A 14,279-nucleotide genomic window follows, 5' to 3' on the forward strand; every position below is an offset into this window, starting at 1 on the left:
AGACCTGATTTACTCATTTATATTTGGTCCATACAGCCCATAAGAGCACAGGGCTCCTTGCAAAGATACATTGCCTGTGCTTCAATGACCATGAGGCAGTGCTGCTGAGGCTGCTGGTGAACCTGAGCAGGAGTGAAACTCTGAAGTCAGCTCTGTGCCTCACCCTCCAGCCTAAGGAAACTCAGGTGCTCAGGCTGGGTGGGAGTTGTGAGGTTTTCCAGCCAGATGTCCCACCAGCAATGGGTACAGCTTCATTTTGCTGTTCCTACACCGCGCCTTCTGGGTGTGCACCTGATCGGCCACAACAACATCTCATTCCATAAATCCAGACCTTTCCATAACTCTGCATAAAATTCCTTGTAGACACATCTCTGGATGACATGAAAAGTCTCTTAAAATCCCTGGGTTTTGTTATTCAAAGTGACTTTGTATTCAATATTTTAAATTGACATTGAGATAAACTCAACTGAATTAAAGCCATTTTAATTGTGGATTAGAATAAAATCATAGAATCTAATTTATTAAACCAAAGCCCCTTTAAATTCACATCTTTGGCCAATACATATTCATTTCCTGAACAAATTTATATAAATAAAACTGAAAGCACCATTTTAACAGGTAGGTACCCAATCAAAAATGACAAAAAGTTGCTTTTTACCAGGAGACTAATTTTGTTTCATGGCATGCCACCTTTTCAATAGCCAGATTTTTACAGCAGGAAAAAGGATTATATAACTCCCACTGCTGGAGATGCACTCTAACAAAAGGTGTAACAAGTACAAGGTTTGTGCAAAGTGGAACAGCTATATAAAACTGTTGTTTTATAAGTAAGATAAATGAAAATAAAGCATGCTAAAACAAGTTAGTAGCAAAAATAATTTAAATAGTGAGTTTCTCTGACTTCACTGTCTTTAGGCCCAGATGCTATACATGACTACAGAACAAGGAGGCCTGAACATATTCCCTCCACAGGAATGACATCTCCAACTATAGGCAGCACCTGCAGTGCTGACCATTTGTGGTGCCCAGCCCCCACCCTTCATGTGTGTCCCCTCACAGACATCACTACCCTGGTAAAAGTGGGTGGTGTGTGAGGAAACTCAGCAACTTTACCAGCAAACATTTCTAGAGTGGAGCACAGATTAAGGTGAGAAACACTTTGTCTATGAAATTACCTGAGTTGCAGAAGGCAGAAAAAAGGTTTTGCTCTGCTTTGCAGTTTCACTCTGAATCATCCTTATGGCCAAGATCAATCAAGGACTAAGGAAGGAACAAGAGAGAATACAGCTGATAGATTAAAAAGTGAAGCAAGCTACATGGCACAATACAATGTCTGCTTTCAAGGGGGCTGAGTGGCTGCATTTTCCCACATGACTAGAGCAGACAGAGATGCAGCAGGAGCTGCATGAGGAAGCGAGGTCTAATGTGATATGAGCCATGAATGATCCCGCCTGGACGATTCCCAAACACTGCAGAGACACACAAAGCATCAGGTTTGCAGCCTCTGTGTGACCAGAATCCCACAGGGTTTGTATGCTCACAGATGCTTACAGACCCTGGTAATTATGCAAACCTGCATGTTAGTCAGCCTGATGCAGAACATGGGGTGCAGAAGTAGATAACAGGCTTCAGACAGACAAAATTTGTTCCCCTTTCCACTTGTCCTAGTCTTTATTTTGAACCTCTTACACCTCTAGTTACAGCTGAATTCATATTTGCAATAGGTTATAATAAATAAAAAGTTCTACAGCTTGGTTCCTGAAATAATTTAAATGTATATATGTGGATAAGACATATGCCACATTTTTTCTTACACACGTGCATGCAAATTCACATGTGATTATATGGCTATATTTAACATTGTTACTTTTATTTTTATATTTATATTTTTATAGTAGTTTTAGAAGCCCAAAATAGGCTAGGATTTTGATTTATTTAGGGGTATATGAAAATATACTACAATTTCTTTTTCTTAAACAAGCTTTTTCAATAGTTAAGGTGCTCTTACAACATGCTGCAGCATGTCTACATTGAACACTCTATATCCATCCAAGTATACCCTTCAAAACACCAAAACCAGAAGAAGTATGTAAGTTATTCATGAATTTTTCCTGTTATACACCACGTTGAAAACAGACATAATTCTTTAAGTGGACACAGTGAGGGGAAGGGAAATTGGTCTCTCCTGGGAGCAAATGAGCCTGCTTGGCAGGGAGGAAGCTTCCCGAGGACAGAGCAAGACCACTAGGAAAAGGAAATTGATATAAGGAATCTTGGGAACTGGAAAACTGTGGTATAATTGGGATTAGAAAAATTAATGGAACAGCAGATGCACAGGGTCCTGAAGTAAAGGAAAGAAAAATAATTCTGGGGAGCTAAAGGACATTGTACAACATTTGCTGTAACCCAGGAAGTTGGTTAAAGAGCAGGAGTGAATTTGGAAGTGAAGACCCACGGCCCATGGACCAAGTGAGCAGGGTTAAGTGTGTGTACAAACCTGTCAGAGACTGGTTTTAGCCTCAGTTTTCTGCAGTTATAAAATTTACCTTGACTTATATCTGCTCATGAGCTTAAGGGGTCTTTGATGCTTCTTAGAGCCCTTTGAAGGAAAGCTGTAGGGATAAACTGAATTTGTAGCTGACCAGGACTTCCCCCAAATAGAAAAGACCAGCCACAGGGCGATCAGCTCTAAACAGCTGCCCTTTTGGTCCTCATGGGCATCTGGTGTTCTCTTCCCAAACACACAAGACATTGTCCCCTCCCCCTACCTTTCCCAGGGGAAGAAGAGCAAGTAAGAGGGGTAGACTTTCCTATTTGATCTTTCCGCTGGATGAAGAGAACAGAAAGAGAAGAAACTCTCCCTGTTTGTTTTCCCCCACTCACAACTACTCACAAGCAAAGGAATATATTTGGTAACACGATAAGGAAGAGCTGCAGGTAGAAGTGTAATAAGCTGATGGAGCTAATTGGCTGAGCTAACTAGCCACTGAAAATAAGAAACCTAACTGCAGCAGACCTCTCTGAAAGGAACTGATATCTGGTACAAAACTGATAAATATTTAACTTCTAGGGGTTGATCCTCTGTGACTTAATGCGATGCAGGGACACAAAAGTCAGCAGCATTCAGACCCTCTGAAGCCTCCTTGTACATCCATTTTGCATTCCTGCTGTACACCACCTTTGTAGGTCCAACTCTGAATCTTCATTGATAATTTCCCTGCAAAGTCTGTCCAGGGAAGATGTGCACTATCCATGCTGTATTGACTAGCATCTGCCATCACTCAGAAAACGTTTCCTGCTGAAATGAATCTGGTGTCAGTCCAAGTTAGGAAAACACAAACAAGGGTTCACATGTATGTCTTGCACATGTGAATAACCTCCATGAAGAGGTGTATGTGTGCTACACCTATCTATACACTGTATTTGTGATATCGCTTCTCTGAATTTAACAACCTGCGCCTGAATTATTTTTGTTCTTACCAAAAAAGCAGCAATGCAGAGAACTAAGGGGCAATTTGTACCCTTGTGCAGAGCTGTGTGTACTTACTCAGGAAGCAGCAGTCTTTTGGGAAAGACTTCTCCAATGTGAGTAGGTACATCCTGGGGCACTGCTGTGGGCCAACACGCAGGCTGGATCCCAGCAGCAGGCGAGGGAGATGTAAGGTCTCCCTCAATTACAGGAGAAGCTGCTGCATAGAATGTGCTACCACAGCCTGACATCCTGCAGCTCTGGCCAGGAGAGAGGCCAGCAAAAGCTGAGCTCTGCATAGGTGACCAGAGGCCCTCCTGCCTTTCCCTGCCCCCTCTGCAGCAAAGGAAAGTTAAATTCAGCATACTAGTACAGGGTTTTTTCCATTATCAGCTATCTATTAATAAATGAACTCTCAGTATTCAATGGGGTTTCTTTTTTACAGTCTATAGATTTTATGGCCTACTTCATACTTCCAAGTGGGCTTTTTCTGGTACTAAAATGGATCTGAACCATTTTCTTCATGTAAAATCAATAGCAGACATAGATTCCAGGTCTCTCTTAAATATCTAAGCATCAACAATTTCACTACTCTCATTTTTGATCTGCAGCTATTGCTCTCAACAGAGATTAAAATAAAAACAATTTAAGCTGCTTAGTGAAGTTAAAGTAAATAGCTTTTAGAACAATTTATTAGGAAAATAAAACTTCTAGCTCATGACTTATCATATGATCTTTAACAAATGTTAAGATAAAACACAGTGCTTGTATTTACTCTCCTTTACATCACAAATACGCTGTTGAGGTATTCTAACCAAGCATGTTTAAGACACCCAGACTTATTAGAATAAAGCTTTCAAACACATTGTACAAAGTGGTAATTCTTGGCTCACAGGGCTTCTGCCAGTGTTAACACCCCCAAATTTTTGAAAGTGAAAGCACACTGCATGCTGAACAAGGGCCTTAATGCTGTCACCATAGAGATGACACTTTGCAACCCTTGTCTCCTTGATTGCACCAAACAAATGCACTCTCTCTATAGACAAATGCTTTCGGTTCCTTGAGTATCATTTCTCTAGATGATGCTTTAAATAATGTCTTTGTAAGAGACATAAATATTATTTTGTAGTGCAGTGAAATTTACACAATAAAGAACACAGTAGCTCTTCTGATAGGAGACAGATGAGAATCAATTTGAATAAATGCAAAGAGAATTACTTGGTTAAAATGACAGAGAGACAGGACAGTCTCTTTGTCTGCACAAACAAGGATGAAAGAACCTGTTATTTGTATTTGGCCAGTTGACTTGATAACACAGGAGAGAAAATATTTTGCATAAACTAAAACACAAATATTTTTCTAGGACTGGAAAACCAAAACCACTCATGCTTCCTTCAAAACAGGAAAAAAAAAAAGACATTTTGAAACTGTTTTTACAACATATTTCTTTTTTCCCATTTTAAAGTTTTGCAAAATTGAACTCAAATTCGTTAATAGCATGAGCTGTTTTCCAGTAAATTAAAAAAAATACAGAAATACTCACCCAGCCCTATTTGAAAAGAGCCAGAGTGAAAATCAATGCAGTGCAGAAGGGTATGCACTCCCACCTCCAAAGCTTTCATGCTATGCAATCTCACCACAAGAAGCCCTTGCCCTCACTCCCCACCCCCCCTAAGTTGAGCAATTGCTGCAGGGAAGCAATTTCCCTGGTCAGTGAAGTGCCATCCACATTTGTAGGTCTGCACAAGTGCTTACTGACAGTGAGGAAATTGATAGCTGGTAGCAAAAGAAAAAATTAAAATTCATTTTAATTTTAAAACAATAACAAATAACAATAACAACAAAAAGCCTGTGTGTCTGGTCTGAGAGTATTTAAGCCTGAATGGGTTCCACACTGAGGTCCTGGCCAGGTCTGCTGGTCAGCAGTGCACGTGGGGTTTATCTGCTCTGTGCAATTGCAGTTGTCTTCCCCAGCCTCGCTCCTGAGAAACTCCACACTGGACCCAATGAGCAGAGTTCCTTAAGTTACTGATTAAAACAGGTCTTTTGCCTCTTTTTCTGACTTTTACTCTAGTTTATTCTTAGTTGAGCTTGTTTCCATGACAGGCAGGGCCATAAAAACAAAACCCCTTAAAATGCCAACTTGATTAAGCTTGTATCAAATGGTAACAGTCTAAATGCATTCATGGAGATAAGCCCTGTCCTGACACAGAAAGCTCTGCACTGTGACCCATGGTCCAAATCCAGCCCAGAGGACAACCTGTCTGCCCTGCCACACCTAATGGCCATGGTGGGGCAGAGGAGCTGAAGGCAGATCATCTGCTCTTCCCAAATACTGCCTGTCTTTGGAGAAAGGAGCTGCTGGTTCAGCTAATAGACCCTGAGCCTCAACACCACTGCATGCCACTTACCATGCTGTCTGGGCTGCAGATGTTTAATAGCCACTGATTTCAGAAGCTGATTATCTAATTGCTCTGTCATGTCGGCTTTGACCTCACACTCAGCCCAAATCCCCCAGCCCTTGGTGTTGCTTGCACTTTCTAGAAATAGTCAGGCTGCCTGTCCAGACGAGGAAAGGCAAGCGTGAGGTAGGTGGTGTCAGGGACTTGAGCTTTTGACCCTGAAGGCAATATGGATTCAACTGATTTGAGTCACTTGACTCTGTGAACTTGAGCCTGAACACACACAGCTGGTACAGAGGGGGTAGATGAGATCACTGGAGCTATATTCTGAGATGCACAGGCAGGAGTGACCTGGGAGCTTAAACACCACCCACCCGCAATCAGGAATCATCTCCCTTTAGTGCAAACGGCACAGTGGACTCAAACCCAATTAAATTTTTAAGAGTAATTTGCTGTTGTTCCTTTTACTAGAGTTTGTACAGTGAATTTCTCATGTCTGCTAGAGAAAACCACAGAAAAACTTTATTTCCTCTGACATGTCTGAGAATCACAGCTGCTATAAGCTCCCCTTGTCTCTCAAAATGCTTTATCAGGGTAAAAAAAAAAAAAAAAAGCCCACAAAAAACCACCCACCCAAAAACATAATTCCTACTGTGATGGAATTGTGAAGTGATTGCTGTGATGGATGTCCCAGTGCAGGCTGCCTTGCTGTCCTCAAGTATGTCAGCTGAGACAGCTCAGGGGGCTGCTGTGGGCGACCCAGCCTTCAGTGCCCAGCACAGGAAAAAGGGTCTGTGTCCCCTTCTGTGCTGTGGGTTGCTGTGACAGCCACAAAACTGCTGGCAAGTCTCTCTCCATCTGAATGAGCACCTCCATCTGTGTGCCTGAATCCAAGCACCAGTGTCTACCCAGCTGTCTCCTCATAATGTTTCTAACTGGGCTATGACACCTGCAGGAGAGAAATCCAATTCTCCCTTGCAGCAGTCATTCCCTGATGCTCAGACTTGCTAGTCCTCCACTGATCCACAAATGGATCTTGGTTCAGACTTTGGCTGGGAACAGGGATGCTTATTTTCAAAAGTGCATGTCTAAATTCTTCAGCAGTTGGAAGAGGCCATCAGACACACACAGTTGTTTTAGTACAGTCCTAAGGAAAATGTAGAGAAAGAGGAGTAGCAGGGATGAAGGAAGGACAGCTGTGAATAGGTAGACAAACTGGAGGACATGAGCAAGTTTGAAGGCTTTGCTCAGCTACTGCTCTAAGTAGAGCTTGGGAAAATCAGAAGTTACTTGAGCTCTGTGGGACAAGGAAAAAGAAATTGCCTGAGCAATTGTCACTGCTTAATCTATGTCTGATGTGCTGTTTGATTGCACAGGACCTGAGCAATTACGCCGAGCAAGTAAGATTTGAAAAGCAGAGAACTCAGGGAGAACAATTAAGCCACCCTGTTCTGTTGAGCCTCTGATTCAGCTATTTGTAGCAATTCTTTTACCAACATATGGTCCAAGTCCTGCCTGCTGATAAGCATGACAGGAATTCAAATAAAGACTACTTGGAGTGTTGCTGACAAACACATACATTGCATTGCTGCTTCTCTCCCCAAGATAAATGTAATACATGTGGTTATCTCACTCAAGCAACATAAGTTTAAAATACAGCTTATTACTGAAAATTGAACCTTGACTTATTTACAGCGATATTTGCTATCCTGGCTGTATTTGTGTCCCATGACCTCAGAGGTACAGTCTGTCATGGACTTTGGATCTTATCCCTTTTCCGTTTTACATTTGTGACCTTTAGATGCATTTCAAATAATCCCTCACTTTTCAGCTACTCTGCTTAAAACCTCTGCAGGAAGGCATTTCTCTAAAGTGATGCTTTATTGCCTCTTTCGTTTTTTTTTTTTCAAAATTTCAAAGGAGTAATCTTGTAAAGGAGTAATCCACTGCCAAGCCCCCTGTCTTCTGCAACACTTGCGCAAAGTGGAAGCAACTAGTGATTGTCATTTTTCACATTCTCTAGCTTCATTGTCACACCTCCATCTAAATCTTCCAGGTGGAAATGGACCTAGTCTTCTTTCCCAGTACTATTTGAGGGTCTCATGTATGCGTTAAGGTTGACGTTGTACCACATTTCTGTTTCTCTTTGGCAGAGCATGCTGAACTGACAGGCTGCTGAAGATGAAGCAACCCATTGGTACCAAAGTCCGTGGTAACCACTTATTAATTTTTTAACATTTGTTCTAATTAGTGCCCTACGAGGAACTACTCTGAAAATCTCTGGAATAGGCAAATTATTGGCATACTTGACTTTGAAGTTCAACAGATCTAATGAAATCCTACCTACTATCCTACTGGCACCCACTGCTGCAGAAAACCATTGAGAATAAAGTACTTAGCTGATATTTTGTCATAAATCCACAGAAGTATTCCAGAGCTAAAGTACAATACATTTTAAGCAGCTAGAAGAGCTCTCTAGAGGATATTTAATCCCTTTTGAAGAGAGAGCCCTGTTTCACAGAACCCCATTTCCTTTTTCAGTGAGAATTAATTTTGCCAGTTATTTTGATTAAAGCATCTTGAAAGAAATCTTATGTTTATAAACTAATAATCATCTGCAGCTAGGAATGCATTACAGAAATTGGAGAGTGGCAGTATAAAAAGGCCTTATGACATTGCCAGAGCTCTTCCATCAAACCATGCATGTGCAAAGAACTTACACCATGCCAGCAATATATGAGTGTAAGAGGTTCACCACAACCAGAAGCTTTGACTGCTGAGGTATTCATAATCTAGGTAAAATACAGAGCTGTGAAACAAACTAGGGGCATTTATGGAGAAGGACTGCCCAAGGAGTTTCATTGTCTCTTCTCACCTTCCCCCCAAATAACTGCTGGGAAATACAGTATATTAATGTATGCAAGGCAGTGACCTCCAGTGGAAAATGAGAAATGCCCAAATTCCCTGAAACTTGCTTGGGAAGCAGCGGGTGATGACTGAAGTGCCTTCACAGTCACAGCAGGTCTCCAAACATGCCCACCTGCTCCCAGGACTGTGGAAAGGTGTCCTGTTCTTGCTCAGCAGATGCGACCACGTCTCTGCATTGCCTGAGCTGTGCTGCAGGAGGGGGCAAAGCCATGCAGACAGACACACAGACACAGCTCTACTCAGCCTCTTTCTCCTTCCCCTTTGCTCTCACCTCTGTATGCTGCAAACAGGAGCTGCTGCCCTCAGGACTGTGCTTCCCTTCACAGTGATCCATAGTGCAAGGAGCTCTCACAGCATATTAAGCAGTTCCTTTTTTCCCCTGTAGCCTGTTTGTACAGCCTGGAACATCAGAGGCGGTGCCAGAGGTGTCAGGGGCTCAACTGGGCATGAGAGACAGGCCCAAGAAAAAGCCTGAGCAGCTCCTCCAAACTGAACTCCACCTTGCTGGTAGTAGCAGCAGCACCAGGAACAGATGGGCCAGCTGGTCTCCAAAAGCTATAATTGCTCTCTAAGCTAGGCATGGATATGCTTCCTCATGTGCTGGGAGTAGGAAGTCATTGTCAACTTACTGCTTATTTTGGTTATCATAGTAGTTGTAGTGTTGCTGAGACTCTTGTAGCCTGGTAACAAGCTACAACATAAAAATCCCTTCCATAAAATCTGTTCTCCCATGGTGTCTTCAGTCCATCACTGGAAGGCAGCCAGCACCACCAGGCAGTGTTGCAGCTCTGTAATTTTTATAAAGCATTCATAAGACATGCACCTTATTAAGTGCTTGGAAAGTAATCCTAGTTTAAATTGATGGATGAACAAAGGAACAGCAATTTGCTGTTGGGGAATACTTTATTTGCTTTTCACCACAGGAAGGTGGATAGGAAAACAAAGTCACCCAAGTTGGAAACAAATAAATGAAATGCATTCAATTAGCTAATGGAGTGTCTCACAAAAGGTTGCACTATTAGAAAATTAAATTAGGTCTTCCCAATATGCTGAGAGTCATTAACACTTTTTTTTTTTGGGTTTTTGCTTTCCCTGACATACCTTTCAGAACTGATTCTCTTCAGATTCTCTTCAGTCTTGGAAACAGTGCTAATTTGTGAAAAGCCTTTTTAAGTGAAATAACTTTGGTGTAATTCATGAGTACATGGAACATATTTCAGATTTTTCTAAAGGAACATGGTGTCCTCAGAGATCAGCTTCATGAGCTATTATATGATTTAGGACCACTGGTTACAAAAGGACTCAGCTCGAGCATGTTTACTGGTGGCTTCCTATGCCTTTTTACAGAAAAACAACTGAAAATGGAGGAGAGGAGCATTTAAAATTCGCAGTTCTGCCCTCACAATGTCATTCCAAGTGAGCTACAACCAACATATGTTAGGTTAATTAACACAGCATAGCGTTAGCTGGGACAGCACCAGAGTGGGCAGACACACCTCTGTGGTGCAGCACACCAGTGCTCTGCGTGGTGTGGTGGCAGAGACTTCTCATTCCCTCCACGCCATTCCCGTTGGAATGCTGCAGGGTCTGTGCCTAGGAAATGCAGTGCATGACTGGTCACGTCTCTGTAACTCCACCTAGACCTTGCTGAAGAGACTGGAAGAAGGGATGAGGATATTTCCTGCGAGTACCTACCTAATAAGTACACCTATTTTCAGAGTGTGCTCCTTCCTCCTTGTCAGTGCATCTGATCTCACCCAAATCATGAGGTGGAGGGTCCTAGGTGCCCCTCAGCCAAGCTAGAGGGGAGTCTGGACAAAGGAGCAGTGCTCAATGCTGCCTCTTGTTCTTGGTGAAATGGAACCAATCTGTCCCATAGGAAAACCCAGTCTGCATTAAAGGTAGCACAACAGCAGAAAGCACAGGCAAAGGTCCTGGGCAAGGGGGTCAGGGTTGAAAATGAGCCAGCTAGGGACATAAAGGCACTTTTTCACACCAAGAGTGCTTCTTTCCCAGGCAAATAAAAGACTCAGGTACATATGGAGACCCATTATCTTCATGTGCTTAAAATCAAACTCTTTGCTGCATGAGATCTGGCATGCCCTTATGTAAGCAAATTATTTTTATCTGCTTCTAGCCTAATAGAGACTTGAATATTTTGAGAACTCATAGGCCTCATTGCTATGGAAACTAACTCTGTATCTTTAGGTCAGCCTTGTTATCTCTGATTTGCAGAGTCCACATCTAAGCAATTTTTTTTTAAAAAAAAAGCCTAGTTGTATTTGCTGTTTCAGTCCCACTGCCTATTACCCTTTGTCTCACTCCTGAGACTCCAAAAGCTGAGTCCAACATCCTTCACAGGGAAGAGTAATTGGGATATTAGCAATCCAGTGCCAGGTTACTGGTTTCCATGCTGATGAGAAGTGAGGGGATTCACATTGATAGTACAGACAATCAACATAGGAACAAGTCAACCTCATTCAGGGGTAAAAATCCCCATAGAGAAAACCAGCCTCATACAGCTGTCCTCTCCTTGTTTCTCTCTTGCTTGGGTGAGTGAGCCAAAATACTCACTGATGATCTGAAATGCTAAATAACTCTTTTCCAATCCTTGGATCAATAGTGGGAGGATTCACCACTTGCATGGACAAGGAGAACTGCTGCCACAGGAGTGACTGAGCTGGCAACGACTCAGTAAAACAGACTGACCTCATCTTATGTTGGAATGTCTGCCTTATTGTGATATTATGGAGTTTTTCTCACCCTCACAACCTTCCTCCTTCTGCACAACTTCAGCTACTCTCATCTTACAGTATATCCAAACTTGGACCAGAAACATTCCTGGGATGATAAAAGAAGGGCAAACATCCCTGTAGGAAAACTCGTACTTGACACACCTCAGTTTCTTTTTAGAACTGACAGAGCTATAAGGTCATTTCCTGGGGTTGCACTTGCTTGGCGGTGAAAAACTTGACTTTTTCAGAGGTAGTTCAAGGACCAATGTATGTCAGTATTTCATGGCCTCAAAAAAACTTTTCTGTGTAATTCAACGTCACAGAGAATCCACATCCAGAACTTTTAAAAATTGCTGGAATTCTACTACTCTAGTAACACCAGAGGCTTCTCTTTGTTTTTCTTACTCTAAAAATATTGTCTCTTCACTGACAGAAAGGAATTATTTCAGTTGTGATGTATACCCACACTTCTGCTCAGAATTGGGATGCATTGTAAATTCTGCTGTAAAAAAGTTAGTCTCTTGGCAAATCTACCAAGAAGGCAGTGCCTGTCAGAAAAAATGAAATGTTTTCTTCCAAAATGCCAACACATATACCTGCTTAATACATTACTTCCTATTATGGCACATATATAGCTATATATCCTGGTACAGGACAAATGTGCCTTGTCTCAGTGGCCTCATCTATAGGGGGAGTTCTGTCCTCATTCTTCTTTGCTATTGCTTGTTCTTTTCAGTTTTAAGTCATTTATTGATTTTTTTTTTTTTCCTTTGGAGTATGAGGCTAATCTCTTCTACTGGCTCAAAGATGGGTGGTCAGGTTTTTTTGTTTGTTTGTATTTGGTTTTATTTTTTACCCCCAGAAAATTAAGGTTGCATTCCTGTTAAATTGATGCAGTTGGGTTTTTTTCTGCATTCTCTGCCCCATTATGAGTGAAATCACTATCTCACTGTACTCCCTTTTTATCCAAGCCAAATATTAAGTATACAAGATCATAGGCAAGAACTGTAATTTTTGGACAATCAGGATTATGCAATGGTGGAAAATGAGAAGAAAGCATTTTTTAAAGGATGAAGGCCATTCAACTCCAATAAGCAGGAAAATCCCACAAGTTTAATTCCTGTAATGGATGGCAGTGACACTCACTGTGCTTTCTGGGATATTATTCCATAAAGGAATGCAGCATAAACCAGTAGTTAAACTAGGACAGATGTTCCTGGAAATATTAAGAAGATGTTTACTTTATATGATTAGTGATCAAATATGCAATGTTCTTGGGTATGTCATCCTCGTGACTTCCCACAAGACATAATATTTTCCTCGCTGGAAAAAGAAAATAACTAAATTGTAGGCAGCTTTTAGTAACTGGGATATTTTGGACTGGTGATGTAGTTGTTTAAGTGTCCATCAGCAAGACCATCCCCCAGCCCAACCACTTTCCTGGTCTTGCTCTACTTATTCCCTGCATACCTTAAAAATGCTTCCCCCATCTCCCAGTCACCCTCTCCCAGCCCAGCACTGGTACTTTTCCTGGTAGCTTTCCAATGAGGAACTTCCAGCCTCAACTCCCTGGAGCAAGCTGTCCCTTCCTCCCAAGGCTACCACTCAGAATAACCTGTTACTTACTGTAGTTTACTGGGTGGATATCTCTGGGCTTAAGAAGTGAAAAGGGATTTTTCTGGCAAGGGTATGAGACCGGCAAATGGAGGTTTCCTTCATAGAGCTCACAAAAGTTTCAGCTGTTGCAGTAAAACTGCTGCAACCTTCCCCAAGGACATGCTTGTAGTGATTTACAGAAAAAAAAAAAATTTAAAAGCACTGCAGTTAATATGCTCCTGTAAAATTAAAGCTGATTTAAGACTTCCTACACTCAAAGTTGTATTAATATAATCCCCTTTAGCTAATCAGGTGACTTGTATGTAGAATGTACCTAAATCCTCTACTGTAGATGAAAAAGGACTGAGCAGCTGCAAAGAAAGGAAGGTGTGTGTACTAGTTTGAAAACAAACCAGTGGGAGGCACCAAGTCAGAATAACAATTTAATGGAAATTAAAGAAAAGGGAAAAAAAAAAATAAAAGAAAACACTGTCAAACTGACAGAGTCAAGGTACAACCTGACACCCTGTTAGGCAGGGTGGTGGTAGCAGTCTGGTAGAATGGTGGCTGCAGTCCTCTGAAGCAGTGATCCTGTAGTAAAGGGATCTGCTCTTCCTCAGAGGGTCCAGTAGTGGCTGTGTAGCTCCTGTCCTCTGGAAATCCAGTGGGAAGCCAGTGTCTTTGCTGTTCAGAGTCCCAGATTATATCCACGATGGGATGCTTGGTTCCTCCCTCTGGGTGGAGCATCTCACAATGGGGTAACGAGTCATGAGGCCAAGTGTTGATTAGGCTCATTAACAGAAGATAGTCCGGAGGGAGTTATCTCTGAGTCAGGCGGCAGGACAATGATGGGCAATTAACAGAAAGATAGTCTGGGGGGAGGAGGCAAGGAAACACTGCCCCACCTGATTTCAACAGCTCATGAGGATGGTAATAGAATACACTGCAACCCAGGACAGTGTGAACTCTGCCTTCCTTTCTGTCTCAAGCCTCCCCCACCTTCAGACCCAAAGCAGATCCTATTGCACTGAAGCAGGGACAGAACTGAAGAATCATAGAATTTTTTAAGTTGGAAAAAACATGTAAGATCACCAAGTACAACCATTAACCCAGCACTGCCTAGTCTACCAGTAAAACATGTCCCCAGGT

At 42.0% G+C, this 14,279-nt stretch overlaps 1 long non-coding RNA gene across 2 annotated transcripts in view; it reads right to left on the reverse strand.

The window, feature by feature from the left end:
* Window positions 1-9,288, reverse strand: part of LOC104697193 — a 29,528-nt gene extending 20,240 nt beyond the window's left edge. For both annotated transcript variants that reach the window (XR_753133.4, XR_002048242.3), the window contains exons 1-2: window positions 9,071-9,288; window positions 1,176-1,260 (exon numbers count right to left, since the gene is read on the reverse strand). This is a non-coding gene — a long non-coding RNA (uncharacterized LOC104697193). The remainder of the gene's footprint in view (window positions 1-1,175; window positions 1,261-9,070) is intronic.
* Between the last annotated feature and the right edge of the window lie 4,991 nt (window positions 9,289-14,279).

Source organism: Corvus cornix, chromosome 4, assembly GCF_000738735.6.
Source record: "Corvus cornix cornix isolate S_Up_H32 chromosome 4, ASM73873v5, whole genome shotgun sequence".
NCBI lineage: Eukaryota > Metazoa > Chordata > Aves > Passeriformes > Corvidae > Corvus > Corvus cornix.